Source organism: Micromesistius poutassou, assembly GCF_964030765.1.
Source record: "Micromesistius poutassou genome assembly, chromosome: 9".
Classification (NCBI taxonomy): domain Eukaryota; kingdom Metazoa; phylum Chordata; class Actinopteri; order Gadiformes; family Gadidae; genus Micromesistius; species Micromesistius poutassou.
In genome coordinates, this window is record NC_140279.1 from 714,071 (window position 1) to 736,394 (window position 22,324).

General features: G+C 43.7%; 1 long non-coding RNA gene across 1 annotated transcript; it reads left to right on the forward strand.

Moving 5' to 3' along the window:
• Positions 1-239: 239 nt before the first annotated feature.
• Positions 240-1,255, forward strand: LOC311353480. Its single transcript, XR_014637055.1, has 2 exons — positions 240-301; positions 974-1,255. It is a non-coding gene; the product is annotated as an uncharacterized lncRNA (long non-coding RNA).
• The last annotated feature ends 21,069 nt before the right edge of the window (positions 1,256-22,324 follow it).

Genomic DNA, 22,324 nt, shown 5'->3' on the forward strand with positions numbered 1-22,324 from the left:
ACCTGGAGGTTCTTTTTAATTACGTCAAACAATCGTAGAGGGTCTTCATTAGTTTTTCCTTCAGATTTTTCATTCTGTGAATTTTAGCCAAAGCTGTGATTTGAAGTAATTAAGGTCACATCAGCTGCTACTACTATAGTTTATCCAGCATACATCAAGGTGGACACTAAAACGTAACCGCTGGTCACACTTGGTAACGTAACATCACCCTTTTAATGTGTTTGTATTGTGAACAGATTAAGCTGACGACCCACCAGGAGCGAGACGAGGACTACGATGGGACTGCTCAAGTCTTTGGAAGGTTAATACCAACAGGTTTTTTTTTACATCGTTTCACCACAAAAGCTATGCTGTTAAATTCACAGAATGTTTTACTATATTCCTGAATTACAAATTCCCAAGTGTGTGCATGTTTCATGTTGAAGTTTAAAATTTGATTCAGAATGATTTAAACAAGGTGTCCAAAGAATAATAAACTACTACCACTGTGTTTCTAGTGTAGAATTCTCAAAACAAAAGTATTTTCTTCAACACAAATTATATAAACTAAAAAAATCATGGACAAAATTATGGAGGAGGAGCCACCTATCTGGAGGGAGACCCGGAATCTGGTTAGCCGCCTAGCTGGACATCGTTAGCCTCCTAGCATAATGGATATAGTTAGCTTCATAGCATAATGGATATAGTTAGCTTCATAGCATAATGGATATCGTTAGCTTCATAGCATAATGGGTATTGTTAGCCTCATAGCATAATCAACATCGCTAGCCTCAGAGTTATCTATATCATTAGCCTCATAGTATAATTGATATTGTAGCATAATTTACATTGGTAGCCCCATAGTGTAATCAACATGGTAGCCTCATAGCGTAATCGACATGGGTAGCCTCATTGACATTGTTGGCCTATGGCTAGCAACATAGATTATGCTATGAGGCTAACGATTTGTGTTTTTCCTCTTGCAACATTTCAGTGACCCACCGACGGCGCCTCGTCGGAGCTGGACGGTGGAGACTTCAGATGCAACTTCTACCTCGCAGGACGTGACTTAAGTCACGGGTTGTCAAGGGTTCCTTGTTTCTCAAGGGTTCCTTCGCGGGTTCCTCATGGTTCAGTGTTAGGGACAGAGTTAGGGTCAGACGGTCTCACGATGAACCATTGTTTTTTTTTTAATCACATCCCAGAATTGTTTCACTGTGTGCACAGATGTTGAAATGTATACTGATGTTTTATGATATAAAATCATTTAAAATGACCTGGTTGTGTGGCTTGTTGTATGGTAATTTTTATTATACACATGCATGTTACCCTAATGATGTAAGGTTACCTCTCCCCTCCCCTATATCCTAACCTCCCCCCTCCCCTGTCCCCCCCTCCCATATCCTCTCCCAACCTCCCTCCCCTATACCCTAACCTCCCCCTCTATACCCTGAACTCCGTCCTCCCCCCCCATACACCCTTACCTCCCCCTCCCCTGTCCTCCCCCCACCTTTACTCATACCTCCCCCCCTTCCTCTAACAGTAACCTCGCCCTCCCCTTTACTCATACCTTCCCCCCCCCCCCTCCTCTAACCCTAACCTCTCCCCTCCCCTATACCCTAACCGCCCGCCTCCCTTACCCTCACCCCCAACCTTACCCTAATCCTCACCCTTATCCTCATCCTCACCCTTATCCCTAACCCTAAACCTAACCTTAACCATAGCAGCGATCCTAGCGATCCACTACTGCCCTGACAATTCCTAATCCCTATGACAATTCATCCCTACACTAGACTATTTGAACTTTCTGATACTAATAATACTAATAATACTAATTGATATATTTGCACTTTTAATCTTGCTGAATTCTACAAGGCAAATATTAAGTTAAAACTTAGTTCCCCGGCCCCATTCGTCTTTGTAAGGAAATGTTCTATTTTGTCTAATTTTAGGCAAAGTATAAGACAATACTTTCTTAACAGTATAATTGGAACCATGAATAAGTTGTTCAAGTAACAATATTCAAATACTAACATTGTTGGGTAAGACAGAATTTGGTTTTATTCTGAATCCAGTGAAACAGAGCCTGGCTCCGCCCGCCCACCTACTTCCGCCCAAATTTCATTTTCCCTTCAGTAGTCAGTCTGGGGCTGGGGCTTGTTAGTGGGATTTTGCCCGAACAAATTTCTGTGTGACCAATCAGCGAACAGAGGAAGTGGCTGAGAACGATGACGTCGAAGTAGCGACGTATTGTCAATGACAAGACCCAGCCTCGACAGTTGACTGCAAACATTATCTCTGTCCTTACTATCGAATATTAATGTAGAATTTGTAATTGTTCCTTGAACTCTAAAATTAGATGAACAAAACCTGCAGCTATCGTTGACAGACATCTTCACGCTTCATCTTTTGTTTGTGTACACAGCCTGCGCATGCGCGCAACGTAGTTTCCGGCCGGTCCCGGCGTATGACATACGTCACGACCAAACGCTATTGCGATTGGTTATGGCAGATCCAGAGTGGCACTGGGCAGATCCAATAGTTTTAAACTTCAACAGACCCCCGCCTCCAAGTGAGTGAACGTTTGCCAATTACAGCAGTTCCAGACGTTCTGTACAAATGAAATGAAGTACGATGGTCTGGTAGCACCAGGCTAGGTCACTTATAGCATATAAGAATATTCTATTACTGTTAAGCCAACTATGAATAATAAAACACGCCAAAACATGTGTCCTTTATCATAGCTACACGTATGACAAAAAACCGCGTGAAAATCAGTGGTATTCAGTGAGGTAAGATTAATTAAATGCGCTGACAGTTCATTGCTCCTGCCAAATGAATTACACTGAGTGGAGCGGATCACCACTCCAAGATGGCGGCCCCGCGTCTCCTCAGCGCCAGTAGGCAGTAGCGGTCGATGCTGCGTCTACTTATAAGATGTCTATGACGGAGAGGGTCTCCGACAGGCTCTCCGTAGCTACGTAGCCTACAGCACTTTACGGAGGACTCCACCTTATGGTCGTGGCATTGTTCATGCTAATTTGGGGCTTTAATCGGGGTAGGCTTTACGTTTTCAATAGCGCTGTCAAGCGATTAAAAAATAATCTAATTAATCACAGGCTCTGTGATTAATTAATCTAAATTAATCGCATACTTACATTTTGCCGAGAAAGTATTTCAAAATAATTTAATTCAAATAAATTATGGCAGATGAGTGATTCAATGAACAATATACATAATATACTTTAAAGTTCAATGTCTCTTTTATTTAAAACATGTCTTTCATTAACATACGGTTTCATTAACATACGGTGCATTAAGATCAAATTAAAAACATTTCTATCTCACTCAAGATGCAATGCATCTCAGGCAAAAAATATACAATACTTTGTTTTGACTCTAGAGGGCACTATAGCACCTCGATTAATCTGCGTTCATTTTTTATCGCGTTATTTTTTCTGTGATTAATTAATCGAAATTAACGCGTTTATTTGATAGCCCTAGTTTTCAAACATGTGGAGAAATGAGCTACATTTAATACATGAACATTTTATATTCTGTATGAACACCATATTCTGAATAAGAACGCATTCACAGTACAGCAAGAATCCTAAAAAGTCCCATCTGAGCCCCTCCTGTGAGGTGTGTGGGGACGACCTCCAGAAGTCAGTCCAAGATGGCTCTGAAGGGAGATCACAGGCTTCAGATATGGCTAACAGCAAACCTTCACTGTCACAATTTTTTTCTTAAGAAGCGTTCTCTGAACATCCCGAAAGAAATCAATAAATCGATACTCTGACAGAAAAAGTAAAGAAATCTGGTATCCGTGACGGAAGCAGTCACGTCACAAGTCATGGTATTTTATATATAGGCCTTTAAGCAGAGGCATCTAAAGTACAATAAATTAAAGACAATCATTTAAAAGAGAAAAGTAAAAAAGGATAAAGTAATGAATATGCCATTGCAGACATGCATTGTTATAAAAAGCTCTGCCAAGCAAAAACGTGTTAACCCCTGAATTGAAAGTATATAGCGAGTGTGTGTTTATAGCATCGAGTCATCAGCTGAGATCCTCCACCTGACTTCACATTCTGTTACAGAGATCAGTCTGGACCTCTGGCCACCACCATCTATTTCAGACAGCCTTCAGTGTGGTCAAGTGCGCTGTTCAGTGGATACACCGGAAAAAGAAGAACCTTTACTTTTCCCACAATTTCATAGATGTTAGTATCGTGTATGGACTCTGCCCGCCCGGCTGTGGGGTATACTACGAACCTCGCTGAACATACCCAGGCTTTCTTGGGAAAACCTGGATCGACAAGAGACGCAACTCGCGATCAGAGTTAAATGGTACCACGACACTCACTTAGGATTCGATTAGTCGAGCCAGGTTTACCGCTTTAGGTTCAACGCGCGTTCACATGAAAGGGGCGTTTATCGAGTCATTTTACTCACCTTTACAAAATGGATAGAGCAAGAGCAGTCTATTTCACTCAAGAGGAACAGATAGTCATAATTAACTCCGGTATGAGGAGTTCAAAAATCTGATAACAGCTAGGGGCAACACAATTGCACATACTGGCTAAGAAGGCGTGCTGGCAAAAAATAGTGTAAATTCGATTGTGTAAATTCGTATAAGTGAAAGGATTCTGCATTTAGTCTATAAAATAACTATACCAAATGATGAATTGTTCGCCATTAATAGATTCAATACATTTATTGCCATGTCAACAAGTTGATAGGAATTTGTCTTGGTACAACTCTCAGACAGCCAAACATGAAGGACAGACATCATAAGTACAGAAGAGACAATGTACGCGATCCCAATAGAGTGATGCTGATTTCAAACTGTATGAGCAACGTCAAACCTGCCTTGTTCTATAATTTAGGGAATTCACTTTAAATACACCCTATGTAAGAAATGTATTGCATATGTTTTCAACCAACTGATGCGCTACCTCCACTCTACCACTCTCATGGAGACACCCTGCACAACAGCAAGCATTGTCTACATAAGGTCCAACAAGGACGATAAAGTAGTGAATACTCTCTGGTGAGAACCTGTATCTCTCATAAAGAATATTCTCAGGCAATGCCAAGGGATCGGATCTGTCCCAAAAGACCCTCTGTCTCTGGAGAGACCCCTGTACGATACGGGCTCCGAGGTCTACGGGGAAACCCACAAATGGTGACGTCATTGTCAACGGAGGGGCGAGGAAGCTGCACTTATCTTAGCTGAAAACCTGCTCCCGACCAGGTTTGGTTGACAGCATAAGTCACCATGGTGATACAGCGACGCTAAAAGAGATCGACTTTCGTGTCCCAGCTAACCCAGGCTTTGAGCGCAACATACCTCGCTAACCCACTAATCGAGGTTTGTAGTACAGGGCACTGGTCTTCTGTGGTCTTCTGTGGAACCTCTACTGGCTGGAATGCTGACTCTCTGTTTGGTACCTTTCTGAATGGGCTGTCTGAGGGGATTAAAGATGAACTTGTCTCCCACGACCTGGCTCCCACCTGCGAGGACCTGATTAAACCGGCCGTCCGAATTGACGTGAGGCACCAACAGCGCCGCCGTCTTCGAGAGCTCACCTCGGGTGTCTTCAGTCCTCCCTGCCATCCAACCAGCTCCTCGGTCCGCTCCGCTGTCCGCTCCTGACTCTTCTGGACCAGAGCCTATGCAGATGGTCCGCACTCATCTAACCCCAGCTGAGCGTCAGAAGAATCAACTCACGATCCTGTCTGTACTGTGGCCAGTCAGGACACCTTCCTTGCCACCTGTCCAGTAAAAGCCAACGCTCACCAGTAAGAAGAGGGGTACTAGTGAGCATAACACCCACACAACCCTCCTCAACACAATGCACTCTCCTCCCTGCCATTCTGGAGTGGGAGAACCAACGACAGGAGCTGGTGGCATTAATAGACTCCGGTGCCGAGGAGAATTTCATGGACTCCTGCTTCGTGGCCCAGTGGGGCTTGCCGACTAAAGACCTCAGGACTCCACTAGTGGCCAGCGCGTTGAATGGTCAGAGGTTGGCCAGCATCACACAAACAAGCATTCAAGTGAGTCTCTGTCTTTCTGGCAACCATTATGAACAGTTCATTTTTCACTTTTTTATCTTTTCTCACCGCCTCACCCCTAACTGAACAGTACTACGACGTTGGCAATAGGGAACTGCTAGCTGTGAAACTGGCCCTCGAGGAATGGAGACACTGGCTGGAGGGGGCCTTTCCTGTGCCGTTCCTGGTCTGGACTGACCACAAGAATCTGGAGTACATCCGTACTGCCAAAAGCCTCAACCCCCACCAAGCTCGCTGGTCAATGTTCTTCTCAAGGTTCAATTTTACCCTATCTTACCGCCCTGGCCACAAGAATGTGAAGCCTGATGTACTGTCCCGGCGGTTCAGCCCCTCTGAAAGACCCCAGGAACCCGACACCATCCTCCCTTCACATTGTGTTGTGGGCGCAGCCCAATTTGAGATTGAATCTATTGTGGCTGCAGCCCAAACGAATGAAGCCGGGCCCAGTCAATGTCCTACTAACCATCTGCATGTCCCTAGCTCTGTCCGCTCCCAGGTTTTGCGGTGGGGTCATTCGTCCCAGCTCTGTAGTCACCCTGGATCCAGACGGACTCAAGCCTTCATTGGCCGACGGTTCTGGTGGCCATCCATGAAGGAGGATATCCATGACTTTGTCCAAGCGTGTGCAGTCTGTGCCCAAAACAAGACTTCCACCCGACCTCCTGCTGGCCTGCTGCAACCCATTTCTGTCCCTAAAAGACCCTGGTCCCATATTTCCCTTGATTTTATCACGGGTCTGCCCCCATCAGATGGTAACCCCGTGATCCTCACTGTTGTCGACCGCTTCTCCAAGTCAGTTCACTTCATTCCCTTACCTAATCTCCCCTCTGCCAAGGAAACAGCCAACTTAATGATTCAGCATGTATTTAAGTTACATGGGCTGCCTGTTGAAGTTGTGTCAGACAGGGGACCACAATTAAAGTTTCTGGAAGGCCTTTTGTAAGCTGCTTGGTACCTCTGTCTGTTTATCCTCTGGTTTTCATCCCCAGAGTAATGGCCAAACCGAGAGGGCGAACCAGCAAATGGAGACGGTGCTGCGCTGTGTTGCTTCCCAGAACCCCACCATCTGGAGCAACAGTTGCCTTGGGCAGAGTATGCCATTAACGCTCATATCTCGTCGTCCACTGGTCGATCTCCCTTCGAGTGCTCCCTGGGTTACAGCCGCCATTTTTCCTTCCCAGACCAGGAGAGGGAAGTGGGTGTACCATCTGCTGAAGCAGATGGAGACGTACACGCTCAGCCCTTCTTCGCTCCTCAGCCAGGATGAAAGCTCAAGTTGACAAACACCGCTCTCAACCACCATGTTATCACCAAGGACAACGCGTGTGGCTCTCAACCAAGGACCTTGGTTAAGGACAGTTCGAATCCCGATTAGAGCATTATGAATAAGCTAAACATGACTTTCTGTCTTTGCCACTCATTTAAGAAACACAACATTGAACAGCACCTGAAATTCATCAGGAAATCAACATTCTGGCTGATTCGTTTCCAAGAATCTGTTTCCAAGACACAGTATGGCATTAAGGGGAACTTCGTTCCATCAACCTTCATAATTAACTCAATAAACATATTTATATTTCTTCCGTTAGTGTTCTTGACTACAAATGTTTAATTTCCCCAGAATTTCAAAGATTTTTCCAGTTTATGCTTTTAAGAAAGCCCTTAATTCAATTGAGAAATGTGTGCTTCTCAATAGAAATTTTCACCATGTCAATGAGGCTGCAGTTCAGGTTTGTCAGTGCCTCAATAGGATAATGCCTTGTACTGGTGATCCATAGGTTGAGAGATCCAATACCGATTAGAGAATTATGAACAAGCTTAACATGACATTCGGCCATTGCACTGCAGCCCACTCACCTGAAAGACTAGGCACAGTATGGCATTAAGGGCAACATCTTCATCAACATCTTTCCTTCATAATTGTCATATTTATATATCTTCCATATATGTCTTCCATTAGTGTGTTCTTGACTTTTAATTTTGCTCAGACCCTGTTAATCACTGCTTGCGGCTATATTTGAGTTTATTTCTGCCATCTCTGCACTTCTGGCTGTGGATACTCTACCAATGTTAACTCTACCACTTGTTGCTTCAGGAGACTGTTTTTTGTCACCCACTACACAGTCCCTGATTGTCCTGTTTGTCATTCACTACAAAACAGTCCCTGATTGTCCTGTTTATGTCATTCACTACGAAACAGTCCCTGATTGGCTTGCTTAAGTCCTTAACTATGACAGTCCCTGATTGGCCCCTATTACATTATCATTTCTGGAACTCAATGCTGGCAGCGATAGGTCCAGACAGAAACTGATTGTGAGGTCATGTGATCAGGATGGCCCCCAGGCTACATGTGCAGCACGAAAACTAAAAGGTCCCCCTTGCTCGGTTGGAACCCTGGGAACTAGAATCAGACGCCCGCTGGCTCTCGTGTGTTCATAACACAGAAGCAGATCAGAGATGTGAAGGGTGAGGAGATGCCCCCTGGAAAATGCCTGTCCATCAACTCTTTACTGCACATATATGAAGCCCTTCATTGGTTCAACTATTCTGGACAACAAAAGTACACGGAAAGATCACCAAACAAAGGGAAGAGTCACAGATAATAAACAAACCTGGAAAATTAGATAAAAAATATCAAACAAATTATCAAACATATTCAATAGAATTGCATTCATAACATTATACATACTCTACTCATAGTGTTCTTAATGTATTTATTGTAAAAGATCATTTACATGTCAGTCAGTGAGTCTAAAATGTTTTCTGTTTAGGGAGCAACCTCAAACAAAGACATTGCTTAGAGAAAATTCTGCATTATCAAAAATTTAATGGGACACATTGACCTTAATGTGATTAATTGTGTCGACGTGCCATTGTCAAAAACAGGAAAAGGTCCTTTGAAAAAAACAAAATGATGGAAGGATTTGATAAATACAACTAGACTAGGGGAGGGGCAAAATTAGAAAACAAATTATGCATGCCAACACACGGAAACACACACACACCGTCGCCAATTGGATCACGAGTGACAGTGATTAGGATACCCTATTACCCATACTAGCACGTGGAAAACGGTGTGATATTTTCTCCCTTGCACCTGATTCCCCAGCTTCGTCAAGTATAGGCATAGGGGGAGGGGGGGGGGGGGGCTGGACACAATGATTGACAGCAGAAAATGACAGGCCACCCCTGGCTGAGTAATTGGATATGGATTGAAATAACATGAGTCTTTCTAAAGAGGACAGGTCTCTTCTCCCTCCTCCTTTCTCTCCCCCCCAACACCAACCTGGAGGAAGGGGGTATTGTCATTGAAGACTGGGAGGAAACAATCTTGTTTCTGTTCTTCTGTTTTATTTTGCCGTTGGGTGTTCTTTGGGTATGTCTGTGCTCTTATTATAGTAGCAGTGTATATGAGGAATGGGTGCTGAACCTACAACACGGCTGTATTCGAATATGAATCTCAAGATGGTATCGGTCACCCTTTAAAAGGTGATTTCAAATCTCAATGGGTTCGACCTGTGTAACTAAAGGTTCAATACATTGTTGAAAGTTCTTCAAACAAATGACCGATTTCATACATTTGACGTTAGATCCATGGGTTTTTGACCTAAGATGAGGCCGACAACTCTTCTCCCATTTCTGCAGGGCAGAAATGGGACATCCAGGTTCATTCAAGTGTTTCTCAGTATCTTGGATTATCCCGGCATTGGTCAGTGGTGCCAATAGTTTGCCCATTTTTCACAACTAGAAGTACAGATACTTCTTTACTTGCAGTGTGTCCCTACTGAGATCAGGACACCTGACACCCTGCCCATCTTCCAGCGCAGACGGAAAACTCTTCTGTTCAGACGTGATCTTTGCCCATAACAAAATAATAAAAACAAAACAATGTAGGACTTAAAGCAGTTTGATGAATTGTATGTACTCGCATGATTCTTGACCTTTTTAGGTTGTGTCTTCAATGTTCAATGCACTTATTGTAAGTTGCTTTTTGACAAAAGCTTCAGCTAACTAAATGCAATGTATTTCTGTGTGAACTGTAGCAGACAAACTGATTGGAACATGGCTGGGGAAATCATAGAGAAATGACGAGAGGCGTGGGTCTGATATAGCGGAGCGGAGAAGGCGAAAGGCCAACCGTATTTTGGTTGATGCATCACGTTCACTTTTTATTGAGTGAACCTTTAACTGTGACCTTCATGTTTTCAACATCATCAGCTCTGCAATGTCACATTTCGTTATGTAAGACTCTCTGTGACATGCGCTGTCTTTAATACTAAATTGATTAATTAAATGTGAGCACCAAGCCTTGTGAAATGTGAGTTCACAGTTACCAGTGGCGTAAATATCGACGGTGCAACCGGTGCAGCTGTCCGGGGCCCAGACGCCGTCAGGGGCCCATGGAGGAAGAAAAAAATAAAATAATAAAAAATAATAATGTTTTTGTGAATTAAATAGCTCGGGGGCGGGTCGGTAAGGTAGGCTAGCTGAGTGGCTGGTATGGGAGGAGGAATGATCATTTGTCCAAATTCCAATCATTCCAATCATTTGTTTACCCATGTGCGATTGCTACCCCTACTCTCATTGGCTGAATCGTTGAGAACGTTTTAGACTCAATCAATATAAGGTCGCGGGGAGACAAAGCTCTGTTGGTTTGTATATTTTATTTTCGTAATGGTAGGAAAAAACAATACTTTATTAAAGCATGCAATTGTGATGTAGAACAAAATAAAAAGAAAGCAAAGTGCTTGCATGACATTGAAGCCTACAGCGATCGTTAGTTATCGTTAGGTGTCTTGTAATTTGTTTACCCGTGTGCCATGGCAACGCGATTGCTACCTGCTGTAGTAGTACTCTCATTGACTGAATCTTTGAGGGGGCACAAAAAAAATATTTGCACCGGGGCCATCACCATGATGTTACGCCACTGAGTTGAACACCTTTGAGGTGCAATAACTGAGGTGCAATAAGATTTCCCAACTTTCCGAAAATGTAATTGTAAGCTAAAGTCTCTTCTTATTGGTGAGGGTGTGTTTGCATCATGCACGGTAGGAGACCGCAGGTGTTAATTAGTCAGAAATAGGTTAGCCATGTCACTCTGGGAAACTGCCCACAAATCCTCCCTGACCTGTGTGTTTCAGTAGAAACAGATTGCCTTACCCTTCAACACCAACGAATGGTCTTACAACATTTTGCTCGCAATGGCAATAACTAAATGAAAGTCATTCACTACCCACTCTCTACCTCTGGGGGAGCCAAAGAGAGATGTGTTTCAAACAGACATCGAGACTGTTATGTGTGATTTTCTCTCCTTTCTGTTGTGGTCTGATGGCTGTTTGAAAGAGAAATCGCCCCATTCAAACACCAACATGTATAAGGCTACATGTTGATCTCTAAGAAAAGTCCTCTAGCTCTGACTTTCGTTGTCCTCTGAGGTCTATTTGTGGCCACAATCGAAGCAACCAACGCTATCAAAATAGCTGCGGAAAAAGATAAAAAAAGACAGATTATGTTATCGTTCCCTGCTGCTACAGGGGAATATAAGCCCTCCTGTATTGTGTGTGTATTCATCGAGGAGCTATGAAAACTTGCAATGGTCCAATTGCCTGTAGCCTTATGTCTAAAGTAACATCATGACAATTCCTTATTGCATTTCTAATCAAATTACCCCAATTATAATCAACATTTTGATTATTATTGGGAAAATTGGAATACAATTTAATTAATTCTAATGAATAAAATGTTATTAGAATAATGGTCATTAGAAACAAGATCTAGGGCTAGAAATCTGGTCCAAGCTTTGTTGAATAGAAAGAGAAGCTATCTCATTTCCCCCAGCTAGAATCTTTTTCCATATTAAACCAAGTAATCAAATTTGTAAGACTGGCTCCTGTAACCCAGCAAGGGCAGGTCACCTTCTATATTTAATCGTATTCTTTATATTAACAAAGTCTGCTATATGAGCATGGAGCTAATCCAATGAGATGAAAGTTTCATATATGATATGATATGATATGAAAACTTTATTTCAGTCTCAGGTCCATAAATAGCACAAGACAAATACAATGCAAAAATATAAAAAGTCAGTTCATATACAAACATTTCAGCCAGTGCACCCTCAGGCTGGAGGTATAACGAGCACAGCTCAGAGTGGGATTTACAAGTACCACAATGATACTATTCCGAGATTCCTCCAATCGTTTCGTAAATTTAAACATTAGATTTCTTAAAAGTGCATGGAATGTGCTCACTCCTGCAGTGACAAACATCTGGCTGGCACTGCCCCCTCTGGGTATTTTTTAAAAGGATGCACATAGCATCATTGTACGCAACTTTCAGCCTCTGCATGCTAGATTTTTTGTAGCTTGACCATAATTGAGCGCAGTAAAGCGGTGTACAATATGCTTTGAACAGGGCTACCTTCACCTGTGTTGAACAAAAACTGAATTTGCCATCATATAATGATGAAGGATTTTCAAGTGTTGAATACCTCAATTCCGAGCCATCTTGAAATGTCGAATTAACACTTTTAATGGATAACCTGCAATATTTCTAAGAGGTAATACTTCAGCGCTTCTGCTTTCAAACATTTGACACTCTACCTGCAGGGTAAACAGAAGGCTTGGAGATACTTACCTGTAATAGCCTCAGCAGGGACAGCAATCAATAGTTATGTTTGGAGAAGTAATCTGCCCTCTTAACGGACAGTCACTCTCTCTGTCTGCACTCAAGTGTTCAATCCCAGCATGAAGATGGAAAATACAGAACAATCCCCAACTACATCCATCCATATATTCTAAAAGGATCAGGTTGAACAAAAACAAAATATCATTCTGACAGAAGTTACAGTTAACAAAATGACAATAATTATCCTGATGACCACAAGAGAAATTGAATGTTAAGATAAATCAGAACGTGACATTTTTTCCATTTTTGAGAGATTCCGATTATAGAAAACAGTTCATTGTGTACAAAATAAAACATTCATAAATGAATCCTGCAAACTGAAATTTCTGAAGAATCCATACAAAGTTTATTTCATTTACAGGGAAGGAATATTCACCAATCAATGAGAGGGCAGTTTACGAACCTAGAGAGATATGTTTATGCAAGAGGCATAGACACATTTGAAGGCCCCATTTATGTTTGGCAAAACCTAAAGAGCCTAGCTCTATATTCATCCTTTTTACTAACCATTTACTAACCATTTGATCTCAGTCAGCGGAGATCAAATGGTTGATAAAAATGCACTTCAGTGCCCTTACAGATTTAAATGAGTTACTTTTGAGTGTATGCAATCATCAGCAACACAGCAGATGGCAACGCAAGCTCTGCGTAACTCTCCCGAGCAAGCTTTCAGCATTAGAATCGCGTGCCGCCCTTCACAGAACAGAGCAATGAGGATTAGGCCCGAGGCTAATTGAGTAAAGGTTTGGAAGCAACCACAAAACCACCTCTCTTCAGGAGTTTACAAATATTTACCGGCATGAATTTAAGAGAAGAAGCGAGAACAAAATGAGAAATAAATAAGAGCAGTGAACTCACACACTGGAACGATATGACACCTCCCAGCCTTGGAAAAAATGGCATCAGAATTCAGCCGGAAACCATTCATGTCTACACTGTTTATATTCTCCCCCAGGCGCTTCTCGGCGGATGGATGAATGGATGGAGCTGGACATTGCCCTGCTGGGTCAGGCACTAGGTCTTGTCGCTGATCCGTAGCTATGGTGACGGTGGATTGGCAGGGGAAGCCACCCACACGGAACAACACGTCTTTCAATGTTCAGTGGAACACAGCTTGTATACAATCATAAGGTAGATATATATACTGACTAGATATCGCATTCGGCTTCTAAGCATGCGTCAACAATGCCACCATCTTGCCGATGGGTAACCACCCACCTGAATGAATGAAAATCGCCTTATTTTATGGCAATCTTGAAGCGGGTTGGTTTCTCACATTGCTGCTTGAAGATTGCCTTAAAGATCCCATGGCATGCTACTTTATGAATGCTTTTATATAGCTGATAGTGGACCCCTAATACAGTACTTGAAGATGTTTAAGAAATTCAGCCTTGGTGCAGAATTACAGCCACTACAAGTAAGTCCCACAATGAGCTCTCCACTAACAGGCCGTTTTTTAGAGGCGGGTCAAGGTGGAGGGTGGGGGTGTGACCCTGAGCAGCTTGGGGCCACGGTACCATGCGCTAGTGTTTACTAGTGGTGGATTTCATGATTCATTTGAATGAATCAGTTTGCGTCGGTCAGTTCGCCAAGAAGAGTCGTTCGTTCGTTCGTTCGCATTTCCGGTAGCGGTGAATCATGATTCTCAGTCACTGAGTCGGTCAGACTCGGCTCCTCCCTCGTTCTCGTTCAAACGAATCGTGAATGCACGTTCTCAGCCGAGTCGGTCAGACTCAGCTCCTCCCTCGTTCTCATTCTCAAACGAATCACGATCGTGCAATGGTGCCTTTTAGCTGAGGAGTGCTTCATGTTCGGAATCGGGATGTTGTTGCCCGGCTGACTCTCGTGACGTCTCAATCCTCGAGTCTTCACCGCTAAACACAGTCAGTGAACGAACGGCGACTGAGCAACTAGTGGGCGGAGCTGGGAGTCGAGTCTCAGAGAACGAATGAGACGAACGACGACGAACGAGAGCGGCGAATCAGGTTGGTTGGTTCGTTTTAACGAGTCGTTCGTTCGAACTGATTCGTTCGCGAACGAGCCACCACTAGTGTTTACAGTGGATGTATTGCAATGGCGAGGCACACACAGCTTTTGGCCGTGTTCTGTAAATATTCCAGAACACTCCGGGTGCTCCGGCGGGAGTCCTGGAGCTCTATAACTAAATAATATCATATTATATAAAGACATCTCATATAATATATATTATCACGGCCGAAATCTGTGTGCGCCTCCAGACGATATTGTGAATCTCAAACGACTGCGTCAGGTTCTCCGACGTCTCTGGTTCTTCCACTTCCACATCAATCTGAAGTAGACTGAACCGCGACATGGAGGAGAAAGGGATTGTTGCCCGCGACTGTCTCCCGCTGGAACCCCGGTGGTGCCTCGGCAGTGGGCAGCGGGGCAGAGGGCAGGGCATCCTCCATGTCGCAGTTCATGTACTTCAGGGAGTCAAAGCCAAAGTTCCTTTCCCCCAATTCCTTCTCCTCCATGGCTGAGATAACACCCACTACAAGTCTTGTTGTGGAAGTACCAGAGACGTCAGAGAACCCGATGCAGTCTAGTCTTTTCACCAAATGCAAGCTTGCCTTATTGTGTTGCGTGTTATGTGCCATAACACCAACAGCAGAACGGTTATCCGTTATAACAAAGAAGTGTACAACACTTGCGTTACAGTGTGTGTATTGACACACACACACACACACACACGTGGCGCTCGCACGGTCGTAGCTCATTGTCTCGTTCGCGGGCCGAATTCTCTGGGCAGGAAAAGCAGAGAAAGGGGAGGTAACATTTCCCTGTATGACAACATACGGGGAAAATTCCAAATCAGCATGCAGAGCAGGATCCCTAGTGCTCGTTTTACACCAAACACCATTTCTAGCTACTGGGGGACCATAGGCAGACTAGGGGAACTCATATTAATGTTAGAAAACCTCATAAAGTGAAATTTTCAAAAGAATTTTAAAAGAATGTGAGAGTGATTTTGACTGGGAAAGGACCTCTGTCCCATCGACGTTCATTCATTCAGGTGCAATAACCTGTGTTTGCATTCCAGGAGATAGAGGAATCAGAGAAGAAGAGGTTTATCGGGGAAAGGTCATAGGTCATTGGTCACCACTGCTTCGCCTTGGACATTTAATTAGTAGCATTAAGCGGAGGAGAAGTTGGACATCACAAGTATTTCTTACAACTTTGAACAGCCGTTGCAAAAGGGATTTGTTTTCTAAAGCTACGTTTTTCTTTCCAAAATAATTCACAAATGAGTTTAAAAAGATGACATTGTTAACGGAACCTGTGAGGGTGTCTCTATTAAAAAGAGCAATTCAGTGTACACAGACAATGTGTCCGGATATTGTGATATTGTTTTGTAGTGATTTCAGATGAACACGATCTACAAAATTGAATAAAATAGAATGTGTTCAACTCTATTCAAGTAGCTGAGTATATGGGAGCAGCTGCTTGCTGCAAGCGTGACAATACCTGGCACACGCTTACTCCCCTGTACTTGATAGTGATAAAGTGATAAATAACCTACATCTTCTCGTCCTTGGAATCCACTTTCAGACGTACAACCTTTTCATGAGCGCAAAACCCCCATTCGAAAAAAGAGGGGGAAAAAAACAGGGAGTAGAAGTGGCAGTGCAAGGCTGCCGTTTCAGAAGCCATCACCCCACTGTAGTCTCCTTTGGTTCTCTTCTTACCTCGAGGACTAGCTTTTCCAATGGAGATTGGAATGCATTTGTAGTTTATTCTTAATGACTTCAGAGTAGAGAGTGACGTGGGGAAGATGAAGGAAGAACACAAAAATAGTCTTGTTGATGTTTTTTTTTTTTAGTGGGGAGGAAGAGCGGCACAAAGTGTCACAAATCAAAATTCACGTTAATATTTAAATCCTGCTGAAATCGGGGTTAACGGAGCGTTCCACTTTCTTTGGCTTCATCTGTTTCTACCAATCATCGGACGGAAATCTTTCAGCACGTAACTGACACACAAACTAGGCCAGCAGTAGTAAACTGTAAAATGGGGTCTGTAAAGTTTTCTAATTGTCACCATGTAGCGTGGCCTCTGTGGAAAGGCACTCAATCAAAGCTCTTTGTGGAGGCCACATTCACTCACCCAAATGAGTTTTAGTTGGTATAATCTGTCACGGTTTCTGAATCAAGGCGTACCCCCGCCTTGCCACTTTAGGACCAGCTCAGTCACACTGCACTCTTATGCAGATCAGGCTGATTACAGTGCGGTGCTGGTGGTGAGCATTACTCAGAGTGTCTGTATTAAAGGCCCAATATGTCAGCATTAAAATATGTAAAAAACGACTAGACCTATGCTATGTCTTTTCTTTTCTTGAGTTCTTACATAATCTCAAACCTTCCAACCTTTGCTAAACTCAGGGAAATCCGTACTTTTGAAATGGAAACGTCCCGGACAATTTTGTCGAGTCTTAATGGCGTAATTTCCCCTTAACCAGTAGCACCGTCCAGTGACTCATCAGATAGGTGAGGAGTATAATTATAATCACAGTTCCTACATGAAAGGTGATTGTGAGAAAGTGAAACCACTTCTTGTCTCTCCCATACAAGCCCATTGATTTGTCATATTGGTACTTCCGTCACAGTAGGGGCCAGTAGGTAAGCCGCATCCAGCCTTGGCCAGGAAATGTTCCCCATGGTAAATGGTATGGCCTAGCTGTCCTTGATTGGTCCACCTGGGACTAGTGGTGGATTTCATGATTTGTTTGCTTGATTCAGTTGGCGTCGGTCAGTTCGCCAAGAAGAATTGTTCAGAATCGTTTGTTCGTTCATTCGTCATGTTTCCGGTAGCGGTGAATCATGGAGCGCACGGTTCTCAGCTGAGTGGGTCAGACTCAGCTTCTCCCTCGTTCTCATTCTCAAACAAATCACGATCATGCAATGGTGCAAACGGTCATCAATCAACACAACATTAACTAAGTTCCTTTCAGCTGAGGAGCGCCTCATGTTCGGAATCGGGATGTTGTTGCCCGGCTGGCTCTCGTGACGTCTCAGTCCTCGAGTCTTCACTACTTAACAGTCAGTAAACGAACGGCGACTCGCCAGTCAGCGTCAGCGACTAGTGGGCAGGTCTGGAAGTCGAGTCTCTGAGAACGAAACGATACGAACGAGAGAGAACTGAAACGGGGAATCAGGTCGGTTCGTTCTTGTTAAAGAGTCGTTCATTTGAACTGATTAGTTCGCAAAACGACCCATCACTACCTGTGACTAATTGGTTGGCTTATTTAAGGGGAGTCTCATTTTGTGTTTGTTGGAAAGGTAGGTGCTGGCTTGATGTGAGCCCAGTACTTGGAACCACATGTCCTGTTATGCTAAATTATGCGAGGCTAGACTAAATTGCTAACAGCCTTTTGAAAACATTCATTTGTATTTTGGAACCGGAGATTTGTTTTTGTATTGTATTTATTTTTGGGTCTGTTTTTGAAGTGAATAAAACTTCACTCTTTTTGGATTTGCCCCTCGTTTTGCCCACACTCTCCTGTCCAATGATCCCGAATACATGGGGTGACCACATCTGTCCTTCACAGTGATGTTATATAAAGGGTATAAGGCTGCCTAAAATAGGTGACAAATAGGTGGCTACCACACTCCATAGATGACTTTAATTGGGCTCCTCCAGAAAAAGGACGCAGGGCGGTGACGTGAGAACTCCAGTTTATTGAAAGAGGTGCAGTAAGAGAACATGATTATGGTGCTCCACTGCCATGCAGGAGAGCCCTGCCCTAGTGTGTGTGGAGTTGGCTGGGTTGACATAGTGTATATTACAGGCCCATGCCTTTCCTTGGCTAGCAAACTTTACAATTATTAATTATTCATTATTTTCCAATATGATTGACTGAATAGATATTCAATCATTTTGGACTCATTCCTACCACTGCTGAGATCTCCCCCAACCCTTTCTGTGCTGATTATGTATTACCAGGGCTCTCAAGTGTGACGCCCCCCCCCCCCCACCCCCCGTGTTTCATTAATATTATTATTATTAGTGTTTTTGTTGTTGTTATTAATAATTGCTCAGACTTGCAGAAAAGCCAAGAAGAAAGCCAAGGGCGTAGGAATGAGTTCATTGGGGGGGGACACATAGTGGAAACTTGACAGATCCGTTAATGGTTTGAACAGAAATATGTCATAAATTAACTACACTGCAAAACATTCACAAATATATTTTATTCTACTATAAAGACACATTTTGAATGGCAGTAATGAACTGATAAATATCAAACCAATTCTTTAATTGCAGGCCTAATCATCCAGTTTTGTAGAATAATAAATAACATGGGATGAATATTGATCAAAATTTGAATTACAATTTTCTGAATACATTTTAAAAATGAAAAAACAAACAAAAATATTCTAATGATGTCTGAAATCATGAAAAAATGATTCTGAAAAATGTGTTCAGATTCATAGCCTACCTCCTGACAAGCAGAGCCTGGACAAGCTTCACTGCATAAACAGACCTACTTTATGGCATTCCACCCACCATTGCTATTTGACCTATGGGTGTTATTTTGATATTGAGGCAAATCATGATCACTGTCCTATAGGATTACTGCTCACAACAAAGCTAATGGGGAAAAAAAAATCATAAATGTTTTTATTAGGCCTATATACACATTTAAGAGAAAATATGAAAAGACATTCAATGAGTAGTTGTATTGTAGTAGTTGTAGTAGTGTGTAGTAGTTGACATTCATAGTAGTGTGTGTGTGTGTGTGTGTGTGTGTGTGTGTGTGTGTGTGTGTGTGTGTGTGTGTGTGTGTGTGTGTGTGTGTGTGTGTGTGTGTGTGTGTGTGTGTGTGCGCGCGTGCGTGCGTGTGTGTGTGTGTGTGAGACGTCAACCTCATAGAGCACAGAGACAAACGCTCTTCAGATTAGCCGACACATATTTGTTTGAGGAGTGAATTTGCTCCAAAATCAATTTGTTTGCTGACAGCCTGCTGCTATCAGCAAACAGCAAATCAAAATTGGCCGGTGTAACAAGCAACGCCTTTAAGGTGGAACGGTCCTGCGGTTCCTCTCGTTAGTCCAAGTATTGTTCATTATGGAAAAGATCCGCTCAACGGGAGCATTAGTGCCAGACAGACACACGGCAAACTGACAAATTAGACATATATTTTTGTATGGAATCTCCCTGCAACATCTCCGCCCAGCGCTCGTCCGCTGGTTTTCCATCAGCATTCCACTGTACGACCATCCCTGTTGCGTATGCCCTCACACGTTGTTGAAATCATATGCTGGATGCTTTAATGTTTCTATGTGTTTTTTAGTTAATGATCGGGCGATAATAAGACCACGTTGGGGACATTTGAAAGTGGTTGGTGGAAACCGGGACAACCCTGCGCGCTGCCTTGAAGGCTCCGTTGGGGGCACAAAACACCATTCAGGGGGCCGGTGACAAGACGCTGTGTTGCGCTTTCAAAATGAAATCAAATATTTTTCTCCTCGCGGTATCATTTTTGGGTGGGACAAATGTGACAAATGTCTCCGATATCGGGGCGACCATAGAAATTTTGGGCGCTGCGGCATATCAAATACAGCCTCGTTTTTTGTCAGTGTGAGAAATATAATGTGTGGCGGGAGTGCTTGACAAAAGACCGAAATGAGTGACTGTCACGCTCAATGCGTGACACGTGAGAGCCCTGTGGCTGACCTTCTGCTGGTGGGGTGACTTTTGTTCTTCAGAGTAATTAGCCTAGCGTAGCATGCCTTATTGACGCGTGTCCTTCTACGCCCGGAGAAAGCCCGCATCCACCATCAGACTTCATCTGAGCATTCTTTGAGGCCATGCTTTCAACACGACTGCACTACAGAGTGGTGTGATGGGGGCAAACTCGATTGACTGTTGAATTCCCACTGAAAAGCCACTCTTCATTTCCTTTTTGTTTTAAGTAGGTGTGTGTGTGTGTGTGTGTGTGTGTGTGTGTGTGTGTGTGTGTGTGTGTGTGTGTGTGTCCTTGTGTGTTTTTTGTATTTGTGCATGTGTGTGTTTGTGTGTTTGAGTGTGTTTTTGTATCTGTGCATGTGTGTACGTGTGTTTGAGTGTGTGTGAGAGACTCATGCGTGTGGCTGTGTGTTTGAGTGTGTGCTTGTATCTGTGCATGTGTGTGTATGTGTGTTTGAGTGTGTGTGTGTGAGAGACTCATGTGTGTGTGCCTTTCCTCCAGATCATTTCTGGCCCCTCATGTTGTTTTACATTTGATACATGTCTTTGAAAAACAGAGAGCATAAAACATTTAATCACGCACTTGACAGCTCTCAGAGCTGTTAGATCCCCGTTTCAATGGAAGAGCTGATAACTCCACACTGGCTTCTTACACAATATAATGCTTAGACCTGTTTGGAATCAAGCACTGTCTTTTCTTTTGTTTCTTAGAAGGCAGGTACAGAGGCAGGTATAGAGAATAAAAGTCTTTTCAGATGCTGAGGATGGATTTAGCCGTGAAGTATCCCATGTGGATTCCCCAGATTTGATTCACAGCAGGAACTTGGCTGACCTACATTGGGCCCAGACAGCCCTCAGTTCCAGGCAGAAGCCAACTTGGGAATCAGTCTTTATTCAATATATTTCACACCTGTAGCAATGTCCCTAACTCTATTAAATGCAACCGTACCTGGTTGGGAAAAGCTGAACACAGTCTTAGAATGATATAATGTTGTAGGTGGTCTTAACTTGTTGAATAACCACTCAATGAAAGAGCATCAGACGTTCTCTGAATAGGATCGTACATCGCCGTACACATCATTAATCAGTCTGGTTCTTCCTCTACGATTCTGTATGAGTCAGTGAATCACAACACTCACACATCGTATTTGATTGGATGTATCGTATAAGCCGATGACATAATGATACATTTGCTATTGCTATTATTATGTCAGAAATACTGCATGAAGTCCAAGAGATAAGAACTAAGAAGATAAGAAGGAACCTTTTAGTGCCTTGTCAGTCAAACCAGCTGACAACCCGAGGGAGCGGCTGTAGCGCTCCTCCGCCTCCTCCTCCACCACCTCCTCCTCCACCTCCCTCCTCCACCACCTCCTCCTCCACCTTCTCCATAACCTCCTCCTCCTCCTTCTCCTTCACCTACTCCTCCTCCTCCCCCCTCCACCTCCACCTCATCCTCCTTCTCCTCCACCTCCACCACCTCTCTCCACCTCCACCCCCACCTCTCCGGGGGCCTGACACCCAGCGATAATTACGGCCCCAGACACGGGTGACAGCGGGCGTCACGGTGAGTGTCGCGGTGCGCGCGCGGCGTCTGCCTGCTGTGTATGCCGTTGCTTTCAGCCGTCTGATCCTGGCCTCTATTTCATGGCGAGCACGCAGATAAAGGCGTGAAACACTGGCTGGTATTCTAGCTCAACCTTTGTCCTCTCCAGGGTTGGGAGATCGCTATCAGAGCCAGCGTAGCAGGGAAAGGTCACCACCACCGCACCAGCAAATGAGGCTCCCCTTTTTCCCTCCCGAGCGATCTCAATTAGAGGCTCAACAAACTTTTATTTTCCGACGGCTGCTCGTGGTCACAGCAGAGCTGCCTCAT